This window comes from Ictalurus punctatus, chromosome 2 (genome assembly GCF_001660625.3).
Source record: "Ictalurus punctatus breed USDA103 chromosome 2, Coco_2.0, whole genome shotgun sequence".
Lineage (NCBI taxonomy): Eukaryota > Metazoa > Chordata > Actinopteri > Siluriformes > Ictaluridae > Ictalurus > Ictalurus punctatus.
Genome location: NC_030417.2, coordinates 36,452,542 through 36,463,828, shown reverse-complemented (window position 1 = coordinate 36,463,828; position 11,287 = coordinate 36,452,542). Strand labels below are relative to the sequence as shown.

Sequence of the window (11,287 nt, the reverse complement as noted above, 5' to 3'; positions counted from 1 at the left end):
CATCGTTTTTCGAGCTGAGAGGCTTCAGAAAACATGACGGCATTTCCAGTAAGGGAACATAGTGGGCGTCGATGCGCCCTGGTTTTGGTGGTGCGTTATGGGAATTTTTAGTGAGTGAACGTTCCAGTGCACTAGAAGGATTTTTGCAATTGAGACAGCCCTTAAAATGGCCGACTCCCTGATCAGTGTCCTGACTACTGAACTACGGAGCTGGCTGAGACGCCCCTTGTGTTTTGCGTTGTTTTTTTTAGATCTGAGCACTTCCTGGTTCAGACCCTTGTCTGTTTTCCCATGTTGCGATTATGGATATGCCTTATTTATTTCTGACAGCCTGTGTTCTGACCCCAGCCTGGAATAATGATGTCATTCAGTTGATTTGTAGACCATTCGTTCGTCCATTCTTAGTAACTACCGGGTCAGAGTTTAAATACGGCTACCGAAAGCCACATAATCGATTCATCTACTGCAGGCTAGTACAAACAAATATAATAGCTGTGTGAGCAGGATTAAAGAAAACAGTACAGCGCATATCTCTAGTTGAGACCTGGAGTGATGTACAGATGTGGCCATTAAAAATGCGCGAGAAAGAGAACGTGATCCTGCAGTATGCCGCGGTACGCTGCGGTACGTCACTCCGTCAGTCAGCGCTGGTGAGACAAGACCGTCAGGTGGCCGTCGTGTCACATTCTTCGAGCGAGCAAACTGATTTCTACAGGTGTAGAGAACATGACATGACGTTACATTGAACGGTTAAACGAATTCCCTCATCTTGATAGACGATATGTGATTTAAAAGCTAAGGCTCTGATTTTTGACCGCTGTTTTATTATAGTGTGCTATGCTATAGGTTTAGAGTTTTCTCGAGCACGTCCCGCTCTGAGCAGGTTTCAAAAATAAAGTTGTAGCATTATGGGTTTGAGATCATCATGTCGAAGCATTATGAAAACAAAGTGTCATTTTTAGAATAACACATATGCATGGTAGAAAAGCGGCGTGATTATCACAACGATAGGAAGCCGAGCCAGCAGCTTAATCGGTGCAAGAAACGGATGGGTTTTAGTTCAATCTGACTTCAGGATTGGGTTCAGCAACAAAGAAATATCTTGGGTTTTTGATAAAGAATCTGACAAAGGGGATTTACCACTATTATCACCTCTCAGGGACACAGGACTCCCCACCTCACTCGCACCTGTCTGACATCCACAGCAGACCGGGCCACTTTAAAGCATCAAAGCTATGAGAGGAAAGAATTAATAGTGTTTACAAAAATATGTAAATGGTCTGTACTTATATAGCGCTTTTACCCAAAACTCTTTACACTGTGTCTCATTCACACACACACCAATGGTAGCAGAGCTGCCATGCAAGGCGCTAACTTGCCATTGGAAGCACTTTGGGGTTCTGTGTCTCTCCCAAGGACACGTCAGCACGTGGAGTTATGTGAGCCAGGAATCGAACCGCCAACCCTGCGATTACTGGACAACCCGCTGTACCACCTGAGCTACAGCTACACATGTACTTTTTGTTAGAGTTGTTATTTTGTTACGGTCTGACATTAACATAGCAATGGCTTCAAACGAGAAGAAAAGAAAAAAAAGCCTTCTGCTATGGAGAAGTTAATTAAGGCGATCCCTAATCGCCTTCCAGTCACGGGGTGTAAGGCCGGGAATTTAATTCCAACCGTCTCTGATGATGTTTGCCGCAGGTTGTTAGGCATGGCATTTTCCCCCTTGGAGCCATCAAAGTTGACGGAATCTACCCAGTCCTGGTAAATGTTATGTGGTGTTAGACTCTTAAAGAAAAGTACAGCAAAGCGTTTGAGCCTTGGTCTCCCGTCCGGTCCAGCTGAATCTACGTAACGTCTTTTTTCTTTCTCCAGGTACACTTGATTTAAACACACATCAGGTACAATCACTCCCAGGAGAAGATTGTGGTGTTTTGAAGTAGTGTTTAGGGTTTCTGGCAGTCTCAGACAGAATGGGGACATTACTGAAGAGCGCTCAGTACCAGATCTCTCAGCAGTTTGTCAGCCAGGAGTGCAGGCAGTAGTGTGTAGAGGTGTAGAGGTCGAAGATGGAATGCCTAAATCACAATCCCTAACGTGGCCTGGTGGAGAATGTCCGGCACGCATACGAGGACATGACCATATCTCAAACGATCGCTCGCAGTCACTGTGGGTAGCCGAAGTCCCTCGTGAAACAACCGCAGGACTCTCAGCTGTGGATGAGGACTGATCAACTGTTGGCGGACGGGGTGGATTTGTATTCTTCTCATCCAAACGTTGCTCCGACAAACTGATCCTTGATTCCAATTTAATCAGCCAAAATCTGCTCATTGGAGATCCTGACTGTTGCCGAGCATCAATCAGTCCAACCTGTAGAAGCCAAAACGAATGAATAAATAAACAAACAAACAAGCAAACAAACAAACACAGAATTGTATATGGTACTATCACTTGTCAGATGTTCGTTAAAGTTCGTTAAACAAGCCAAGTGATAGGTGATAGGTCTTTCTGCAGTCTGCTGGATTTCCTATTCAGCACTCTATACAGACAAAATGCACATCGGCCAACACTTAAGTATTGCAGCGTCTGAACTAATCTTAAAAGCACTCCAACAATAAAAGTGCATGCTGTAATTTCTCTTACCTCTTGGCTCCATTTCGATGTCATAGACTGCAAATCTGTACAAATAACATGACCTGGGTAGAATTTTGTATGACTCTCCAAGTTTGATGCTTCTTCTCCTCGCCTTCAATTTGATGAGCCAAAAGATGACAAGATTACTTAAAGAGGATAACTGCTTATTAACCGCCCAGTGCATTTGCATGTGAATCCAAAGCTACTCATAAGCTATTCAAGCTACAGTAAGTGAGCATATGCATTTTACTCCTGGATTGCCCAATTAAATAAACTGCATTCCTTTTGTGGTACTTTCACTCACTTAAAAAAAAAAAAAAAAAAAACATCCTTGGCCACAATCTGGTGGGACGGTGAAAATGGGTTAGTAAGAAATGATCAGTTGATCAATGGGGCCCATTATACAATTCCAAACAATATAGTAACATATGAACAATATTCGTTCAGAATGGATTGGAAGTACATGAAAACCCAACACCGTCACATGATCTGAGACGGAAACGGAGAGAAGCGTCTCCAGCAAGCGCAAACGTATCGACGAGAAGGAGACGTTTCACGACGTCATCTTCACCAGTGAAACAACAGTGGCTTTGGAGCGCTTGCCGCCGTGTCGTTCCGTAAGACGGGGAGAAGTGTCTCCAAACCAAAGTCAAAACACCCACTAAAAGTTCATGCATGGGGAGCAATATCGAGACTAGGACCGGAGCCTGCTGCAATCTTCAAAGGGATAAGGGATCATTCTTTCTTTGAGGATGCTATTATAAAAGAAACCGCAGCCCCATATATTAGGGGTAACTTCAGAGAATACCACCGTTTTTGGGTTGTTGTTTTTTTTGTTATCCTAAGCACACAGTTGCAAGAAGAGTCATTGCTGAAGAGGGTATAAACTGGGATAAGACTCCCACTGAATCCCCGGATATGAGTCCAATCGAGATGGTGTGGCACACTATGAAGGACTACATTTGGAAGAAGGCTAAACTGACAACAAAGTCTGACTTGGTTGCTGCCATGAATAAATTCCAGAAACGGCATAATTATATTATATGTCCTTCCAGCTGTGGTTGAGCGTTAGGGTGGACACACTGGCGTGTAGCAGATCTTTTCCAAACTTTCAATAACTTTACCTTGTACATTATGTTTCCTGTTTAGTTTAGATTTGCTCAAAAAAACAAAAAACAAATGTGACTTAACAATAATTTGGGATTGTATTTCATTCCTACATTAAATATTAAGTACACCGTCTTGACCCATGTGTTATTTCATACAGTAGCTTTGCTGACGGTAAAATGTAGAAAAAATACTACAATACAACGCCGAAATGTGTGTGAAAAAAACCCCAAAAACTTCAATTTTAATAAAATAAATTAATGGACGAAATCCTTCACTGCTTCAGTGTGTAACTGTTGGGTTCCAGAAGTAAAACACAACAAACGCTCACTCCCACAAAGCACTGAGTATTACGTCATTGAGTCGGTGTTCCAGGGCCTCATCACCACTTTGCATTTAAATACAAAATGAATGGCAACAAACGTCACTCATGTAGATTTGGTTTTATTGTAATGAATATATAGATATGGGGGGATTTGAACCCAAAATCTCTGGCATTATAATCATACCCATCATCCAACCATACCACTACACCACACTCACCCGCCATATATGTTGGGAAGCACTCCTTATAAATGCAGGCGCACTTGAGTCCATGCGCCACCTGGTGGAAATTCTGTCAAGTGTAACAAATGTGTTCAATTCTACGAAACTGGACTCTCTAGCATTTTTTTTTTTAAGGCCACGTCTGTACGGTAACCGAGGTTGACGAACTGTCCGAGGAATTCAGACACCTTGCCGATAGTGCTTACATTTCTACATCTGGGAGGTTGTTTTCAGTATTTTTCAGAGGTATAGTTCATGGGGAAACAGTTTACGTCTACTTACGGTTTAAACATGGTTCTAGACACAGATACGGTTATTTGGAGCCCTAAAGAGATCGTGGCATTGCGTTACACCCCTGTGCCTAATGCATAGACTGTGATTAAAAACACATGGTTTAAACAACCCGAACGATCGTTTACATTTTCCCGGCAAAAGACAGAAAGTCTCGCTCCCACCCTCTTTGTTTTCTGACCTGCTATCCCTAGAACAAAGCATGGAGGAATTTATAGAATCCTCCAAAGCCATGGATGCGCCGTCACTCGTCAGCTAGAAACAACACCTCGTGAAATTATTTGCCGGATCACCAATTAAGAGCGGAGACTGACAGAAGCGAAGCGCTTGGCCGCGGCCTCGTTTCCTCTCCACCTCGTCTGCCGGAGAATCCTGCTGTTGTTTGCAGCCGTCCATGCCGTGGCACGTTGCTATTTATTCCAGCAGTCTCTTACTGCGTACCCCCTTAATTAACATGTTAGTTTATGTTTCGCAGAGGGAAGGAAGAGCGCTGGCAGCATCTCCACCCTTCTCCGGCCCTTTTGTGCTCAACTCTGACAGGCTGCAGCCCGGCCAGGGAAAGAATAAGAAGAATGATCGCGAAAGAAAGCAAGCCAAAGAGAAGTGAAAGGATGTTGGATATGAGGGCTGCCTGCTAGGCGTCTGCTTGTGTTTCACGTCGAGCCGAGTGACTCAGAGTTTACCTGGCTCAAAGTGACGGTTTATTATGAGTGCCAGAATTTCCCGCGCTGTCCGTCTCGCATGACAAAGGAAGCCGATTTAGACGACCGACGGAGGAATATTTATATCCGACGAGTGGGTGGATGGTTGGTGTGAAGCCACAGACGTCGCTGACCCAAGAACAGCTTGGCGTCTTGGTCAATCCGGACTCGTTCTATGCGCCCACGGTTGTATCCTCACACCGTTTGTGATCCCTTATGAACCTGCTTTATTACCACGCAAAGAAAGATGTCAACAGGAAGCACGGACGTTGACGAGGATATAAACTTGCAATGGGCAAGTTTTTCTCATGAAAGTGGGCAGCTGGCAGGAAGCTTACTGGAGCAGCATGCCTGCTGCCTTGTCCTCCTGGGGGGGAAATGAAAGAAATATATTCAAGACACCCTTTCTCAGTCGTTCTTTCTTCTCATCCTCTCGTTCCTTCAAGCGTCGTAATTAAGCGTGACCTGAGCAGCCTTCAGAAGATAGTAATCAATAACAAGAATCAATCTGGATACTGCCGGGCTCACTCTCGACGAGGCTCATGTCTCGTCCCCCCGAGGCGTTTGAAGCACCTATCAACTTCACACAAATGTCACGAGCGCCGTCAATAGACTTAAACGGATATTCAAAGTGGCCGAAGTATTTGCTCTTCAATCACTTTCTAATTAGAAGTGCCATATCTGAGAGATGGGCCAAGGATTTGGCGAGAGAACGAGAGAGAGAGGAAGAGAGGCTAAAAAGGCACATCTCGCACATCCCACTCCCTCACTCCCTGTCGTGATGCTACTGATCTGTGGCGTTCACGAGCAGGGCACTCTATTATTAACCACTCAGACCCACTCGCAGCTTTGAAAGCGAGCAAAAGGCCAGACGAGCAGGCAAGCAGTAGTGCCAAGTCTCCTCTTACTAAACATACTGCAGGAGATATAGAGTATGCAGTTTTCCTCTAAAACCTCATTTTTCATGGAGAAATAAAGATGCAAGTCGCATGCTTTAGTGCTAATGAATGGTGTCACCATCTGTTCGCTAATATCTGTTTATCTATAGATGTAGACAGAGACAGGGAGAAATCCATGGCGTGAGAAACGTGACGGTTAAAAAAACTGCACAGCAATTCCAATAGGACGTCCTTCATCCTATTCCGGAATAAACCACTTGGGGTTGTGGTGTTACAGGAAAACAATCAACGTCTAGGTGGCGTGATGCGGTCTGAATTTGTTACCACCCCAAAGTTGATTATATTTCAAAAACAGCAGTTTCTTATACGACAGCAATTTGCCAACAATGGCATTTTTCACTTTTATCCATTTATAGTTACATTTAATGTTCCAGTCATCACTTATGCCATAAACAGTCGTCCCTCAGCATCCTATGTTTTTGTTGTTGTTGTTGTTTACTCTCTTGAAGTTAAAGCTGCAGTATGGAACTTTTTTTTGGTTAAAAATGAACAAAAATCTATTATTGAGCAAGTATGTAAAAAAAAAAAAAAATCAGCGTTCAAACTGCTTCCTTACTTTGCCCCGAGTCGCAAAGGTGAGCTTATGATTTAACGATTTACCATTTGAGCTGTCGGGTCGGATTTCGTGGGAGACGTCAGTTTGACGTCATTTGCGTGGCCTTTGACGTTACCATGCCTTTGCGTCCGTAAACAGGAAGAAGAAGAGCCGGCTACTATATCGCGCGTGTGGGGGCTGAGGATGGTGGAGTGTTTGTCCTTACAAGAGTTGCTTAGAATTTAAACTTGTCCTCTCGGATCGTTCTAAACGCAGTCATGGTGGACATCTGGCGAATCAGCTGTTGTCAAAACCAAGGAGCCTCGAACTGTAGGTCGCTAGCTAACATTAATGCACTTGTTCGCTTGGTTCAGCTAGGTATCAAGTTCCCTATGTTGTTGTTTTTGTTTGCTTGTTTGTTTTGTTATATAATGTGGTAAACTGCACTTATTTTCTGCTAGCTATGAGAGAGAACAACTCACCTCAAATCTGCCACCAGCTCCGTTGTCAAGTATTGGAGCTAATAGACGAAGACCTCAAGCCATCAGATTCATCCGCGCAGAGAAGCGGTTCCGAAGCACAAGCCACGGGGGAAAAAAACCTCCGCAACTACCCTGCAGTTTTATATAATATAGAAATAAAGATGAAGTCTTTTCAGTTATCATTTTCTTCATTCAAATTTTGTTCAAAATGTTCTGAGAAACAAATTGAACCAGTATTGTGGATCGAATCGAATTGTGACCAGAGTGTATCGTTACACCCCTAATAACCTCTACAGGTAACCACATTTTTACGTATGTATCCTTTTAACTCTTCCCTCTTTGCCCTTTCTTCTGCCACACACACTTAAGATAGCTGATGCAGGCTTGCCTCATTCCTAACCTCAGCGCCCATTCCCTGACCACACTCTCACACACACACGCGTGCGCACACACACACACGCACACACAGTCCGCTGTCATGGAGCAAGGCTGGGCTGTCACCATGGAGGGTAATGCCTCATTAGGCTCATCGGGGGCTGGGACTGGGTTGGCACAGCGTCCTGCCCTGTCTGTCTGCTCCTAATTGGATCATCTGTGTGTCAGCATACACCACATGGGAAGGGAGGAGGATCCCCCAGAAGAAAGGACAGGAAATCCACAGGGCTTTTGGAGGGAACTGGAGGGAGAAGAAGGTCAAAGAGAAAGAGAGCCAGAACTGTCCATAATGAATATTAGATTTCGTACTATTTTTTCATTTTGTGATACAGTTACGATTTTAAATCATCGGTCAATCAATGTGGAAAAAAAAAAAATCCTGCAAACGAGTGTCGTGGCTCCCTGGATCGATGATTCTGGGTAAAATTTTGAATAATCAACTAACGACGAAGAGACTCAAAATACAGTCACAGACACATACAGGGAACGTACGTATGTGTGTACATACGTCAACGTATTAGCTGGTAGACAACAAACACACTGTTTACTTACACACTACTAGCCTTCAGCCTAGAGGCTCCGCCCACAGCTCACATAGAATCTAATCGCATTTGTACTCTTAGCTGGATATACTGCAATCTGATTGGCTATCCTCACTTCTACATAGATACCCTTGCGTACAGCGGTTTACGGCGTGCAAGACGACTTTTGAGCATCTTTAAAAACATCTTTAAAAGTTAGCTTTGTTTTAAAACGGTGATTATGCGTGGTCATGTTTAATGATGAACAGTACCAGACTCTCTAGTGTCTAGCTCTTGACACTAATTATTTTATAAAGTAATATAATATAATATAATATATTATAATATAATGGCATCATTTACAGGGTCTGCGCTGTGATTTTGTTTCTGTCCACAACAATAGCGTCTGTGTTTTTCTCCCTCGTCACCTTATTTGAGAGCTGGTTAGAAAGAAAAAAAAGTGTGCAATACTAGAGAATGATTACTACTATCGAGAAAGCTACCACTGAGCTCCTATTAAACGCTAAAGTATCACTTAGCGCAGATTTATATAAATATATCATGCTCTAGTAAAGTGACTGGGTTGCCCTATGTAATATCCAAGTGAACTTTCTGGAAGTTTCTGGAAGCTTGCACACCTCATGAGAATGAATATTTGTCAATACTGAAGAGTTTTATCATGAAGGAAGGAGGCGTTGCCACGACAACATAGGACCGTATCCCTCATTGGGTCACTTCTGGTTTGTTGATAGACTATTTAAACGTATTCAATTAGATTCAATGCGATTTTTAGTGTGTGAATTTATCCCGATTGAGCACGACGGTGGTGAGGGAAACACTCCCTGAGATGATACGAGGAAGAAACCTTGAGAGGAACCGGACTCAGACGGGAACCCGTCCTCATCTGGGTGACGACGGATAGTGTGAGAGTAAAAGAAAGTTCATTATGGTTGTATATGAAGTCTGATTGTTGAACTAGTCCACTGTTCGCTAAAGGAGACCCGAGTGTAAAACCGCATGTGTAAAACAGATAGTTTCCATAACGTCTCCGCGAAGTCTTGTCAACCCGTCCCGTTGCTTAAGCTCTGTTTAACCTTTATGTCACGCCTGTGATTTTGCTGTTCTTTGGATTCCAGGTGTCTGTTTGATGAGTGACGCTTGACTGTGTTTGACCTGTTTCTCGACTAATTTTTCAGCTGTGTTTTTATAAAACCGAGTCTTGTTCCTTACAGGCTTGCTTTATTTATTTTATTGTATTTATTTATTTATTTATTTATTTACAGACATTACCCTGAGAAACTGAATTGACATACCATCAGAACTGGCATGATGTCTCTCAGACAGTTGTGATTACTGACCGTAAGCTGTGACTAGAAGAGAGAGATGAAGGGAGAGAATATTGTGGAGAGGAGAAAGAAAGTAAAATAAAAGACACCTGTGTTAAAATAGGTCAAGTGGAACAAAACCGGAGAGACAAATGAATTATGAACACAACTTTAGGCATCTGGCATGAGTGCAGAAAGCGAAGTGGAAGACAGGAGGAGAGAGGAAAGAAGAGGACAGAGGGATGGGAGGGAAAAGAAATAAAAAGCTTTTTTGAAGCAGTCACCATATGGCTTATAGGTTGATATTGGCAAGAGTCAAGTCCATTAAGAATCAACATCTATTTCTCCGCCATTTATTTGTCTACCGTCTTGTTCGACGTCACGGTCTCTGAATGACTCGGGTGACACTGGAAGTGAATGATGTCCTTTTTTTTTTTTTTTTTTTTACCCCTGGATCAAATGATCAACGAAACACCTTTTAATAAGCTGTACCAGTCTACAGCCTCCCATCGATGTGTGGCCTTTTTAAAAAAAAAAAAATTAATGAAAATGGTTTTCTCAGGATTCTTGGATGATTAAAAATAAATCAGTTGTAATTTATTCAAGTTCAATGTAGAAAATTATGAAAGAAAAAGTGAGATTGAAATAGAAATAAAATTCATCTAACTCTGCATCATGTCATTGCATGAGTATTACAGTTTCGTTAAAATCTCATTTAAATATGCGAATAGATCAATAAACGTGGGCTCATTTTTAAATGATGGACGTGAAATGGATTCAACTTGAATTTTTTTTTTTCTTTTCTTAATTACACCCCGATATTCAGACTTTCATACAGAAGTCCTGCGTATTTATAGTTCAGAAATAAAATAAGATTCCCAGCTGCATATGATTTTAATCTGGAGAGATTGAGAAACAGCTGTCGAACGTTTTCTTATCGAAATACAGTATAGCGTGTTTTTTTTTGTTTGTTTTTTTTCTTACAGATTCCTTGTCACTTCCTATCATTCCGTGTCATTATTACAGATTTCCACTTCCCCACTCAGCACTGAGTGGACAGTCTGTCTGTACAGTACCTGCTGGTCATTATGAGCGCTATGATTTCTGAGATGCATCTCTGGACCGATAAAGTTTCACAACAACACCGTGTCACTCCAGCTGACGTGCTGGACGTGCGTCCACGGGGATGGAGTGTCAACACATACCAGTCAGCGCTCCTTGAGGACAGCAGATAAAGCAGAACGAATCCAAACTCCGTGTTTTTTTGTTGTTTTTTTTTCTTCCTTAATGCCGGACCAAAGGATCTACATTAAGAGGAATCGTTTGCGTGGATCATACTGATATTAACTGTGTAGCTTATGTGCGTATGTTCGATGAGATCTATTTTTGAACTTCTCTTCTATCTCATCATCCACCAGGCAGCAGATTGTCAGGCAGAAAGTGTCTACCTCGTCAGGTATTATGGGCCATCTGTCTCTGCCTCGGCGCGCGTTCGTTCTTCCGCCTCCACTCTTCTGCCCTACTGTTTTACTCATGATTACAGAAAGCTGGCTGCAAATCCCCAGCTTTGGGAAATTTGACAGGGAGTGTGTGGTGCTACAGCCCCATGGTGTTTTGTGAACAAAAATGGCCGGGTGACAGGTAGAGGGGTCAGAAGTGATGATGCGGGATTAAAAGAGGATATCTCCATGACCTGACCTGAAGCAAGTGTGGGTGCTGATGCATAGGCTTGTATTGGAGGGTCGTTC

The 11,287-nt window shown here is 42.8% G+C and overlaps 1 pseudogene; it reads left to right on the top strand.

The window, feature by feature from the left end:
• The first annotated feature begins 575 nt into the window (after positions 1 to 575).
• LOC128629346 (uncharacterized) lies at positions 576 to 3,807 on the top strand (annotated as a pseudogene).
• Positions 3,808 to 11,287: the final 7,480 nt, after the last annotated feature.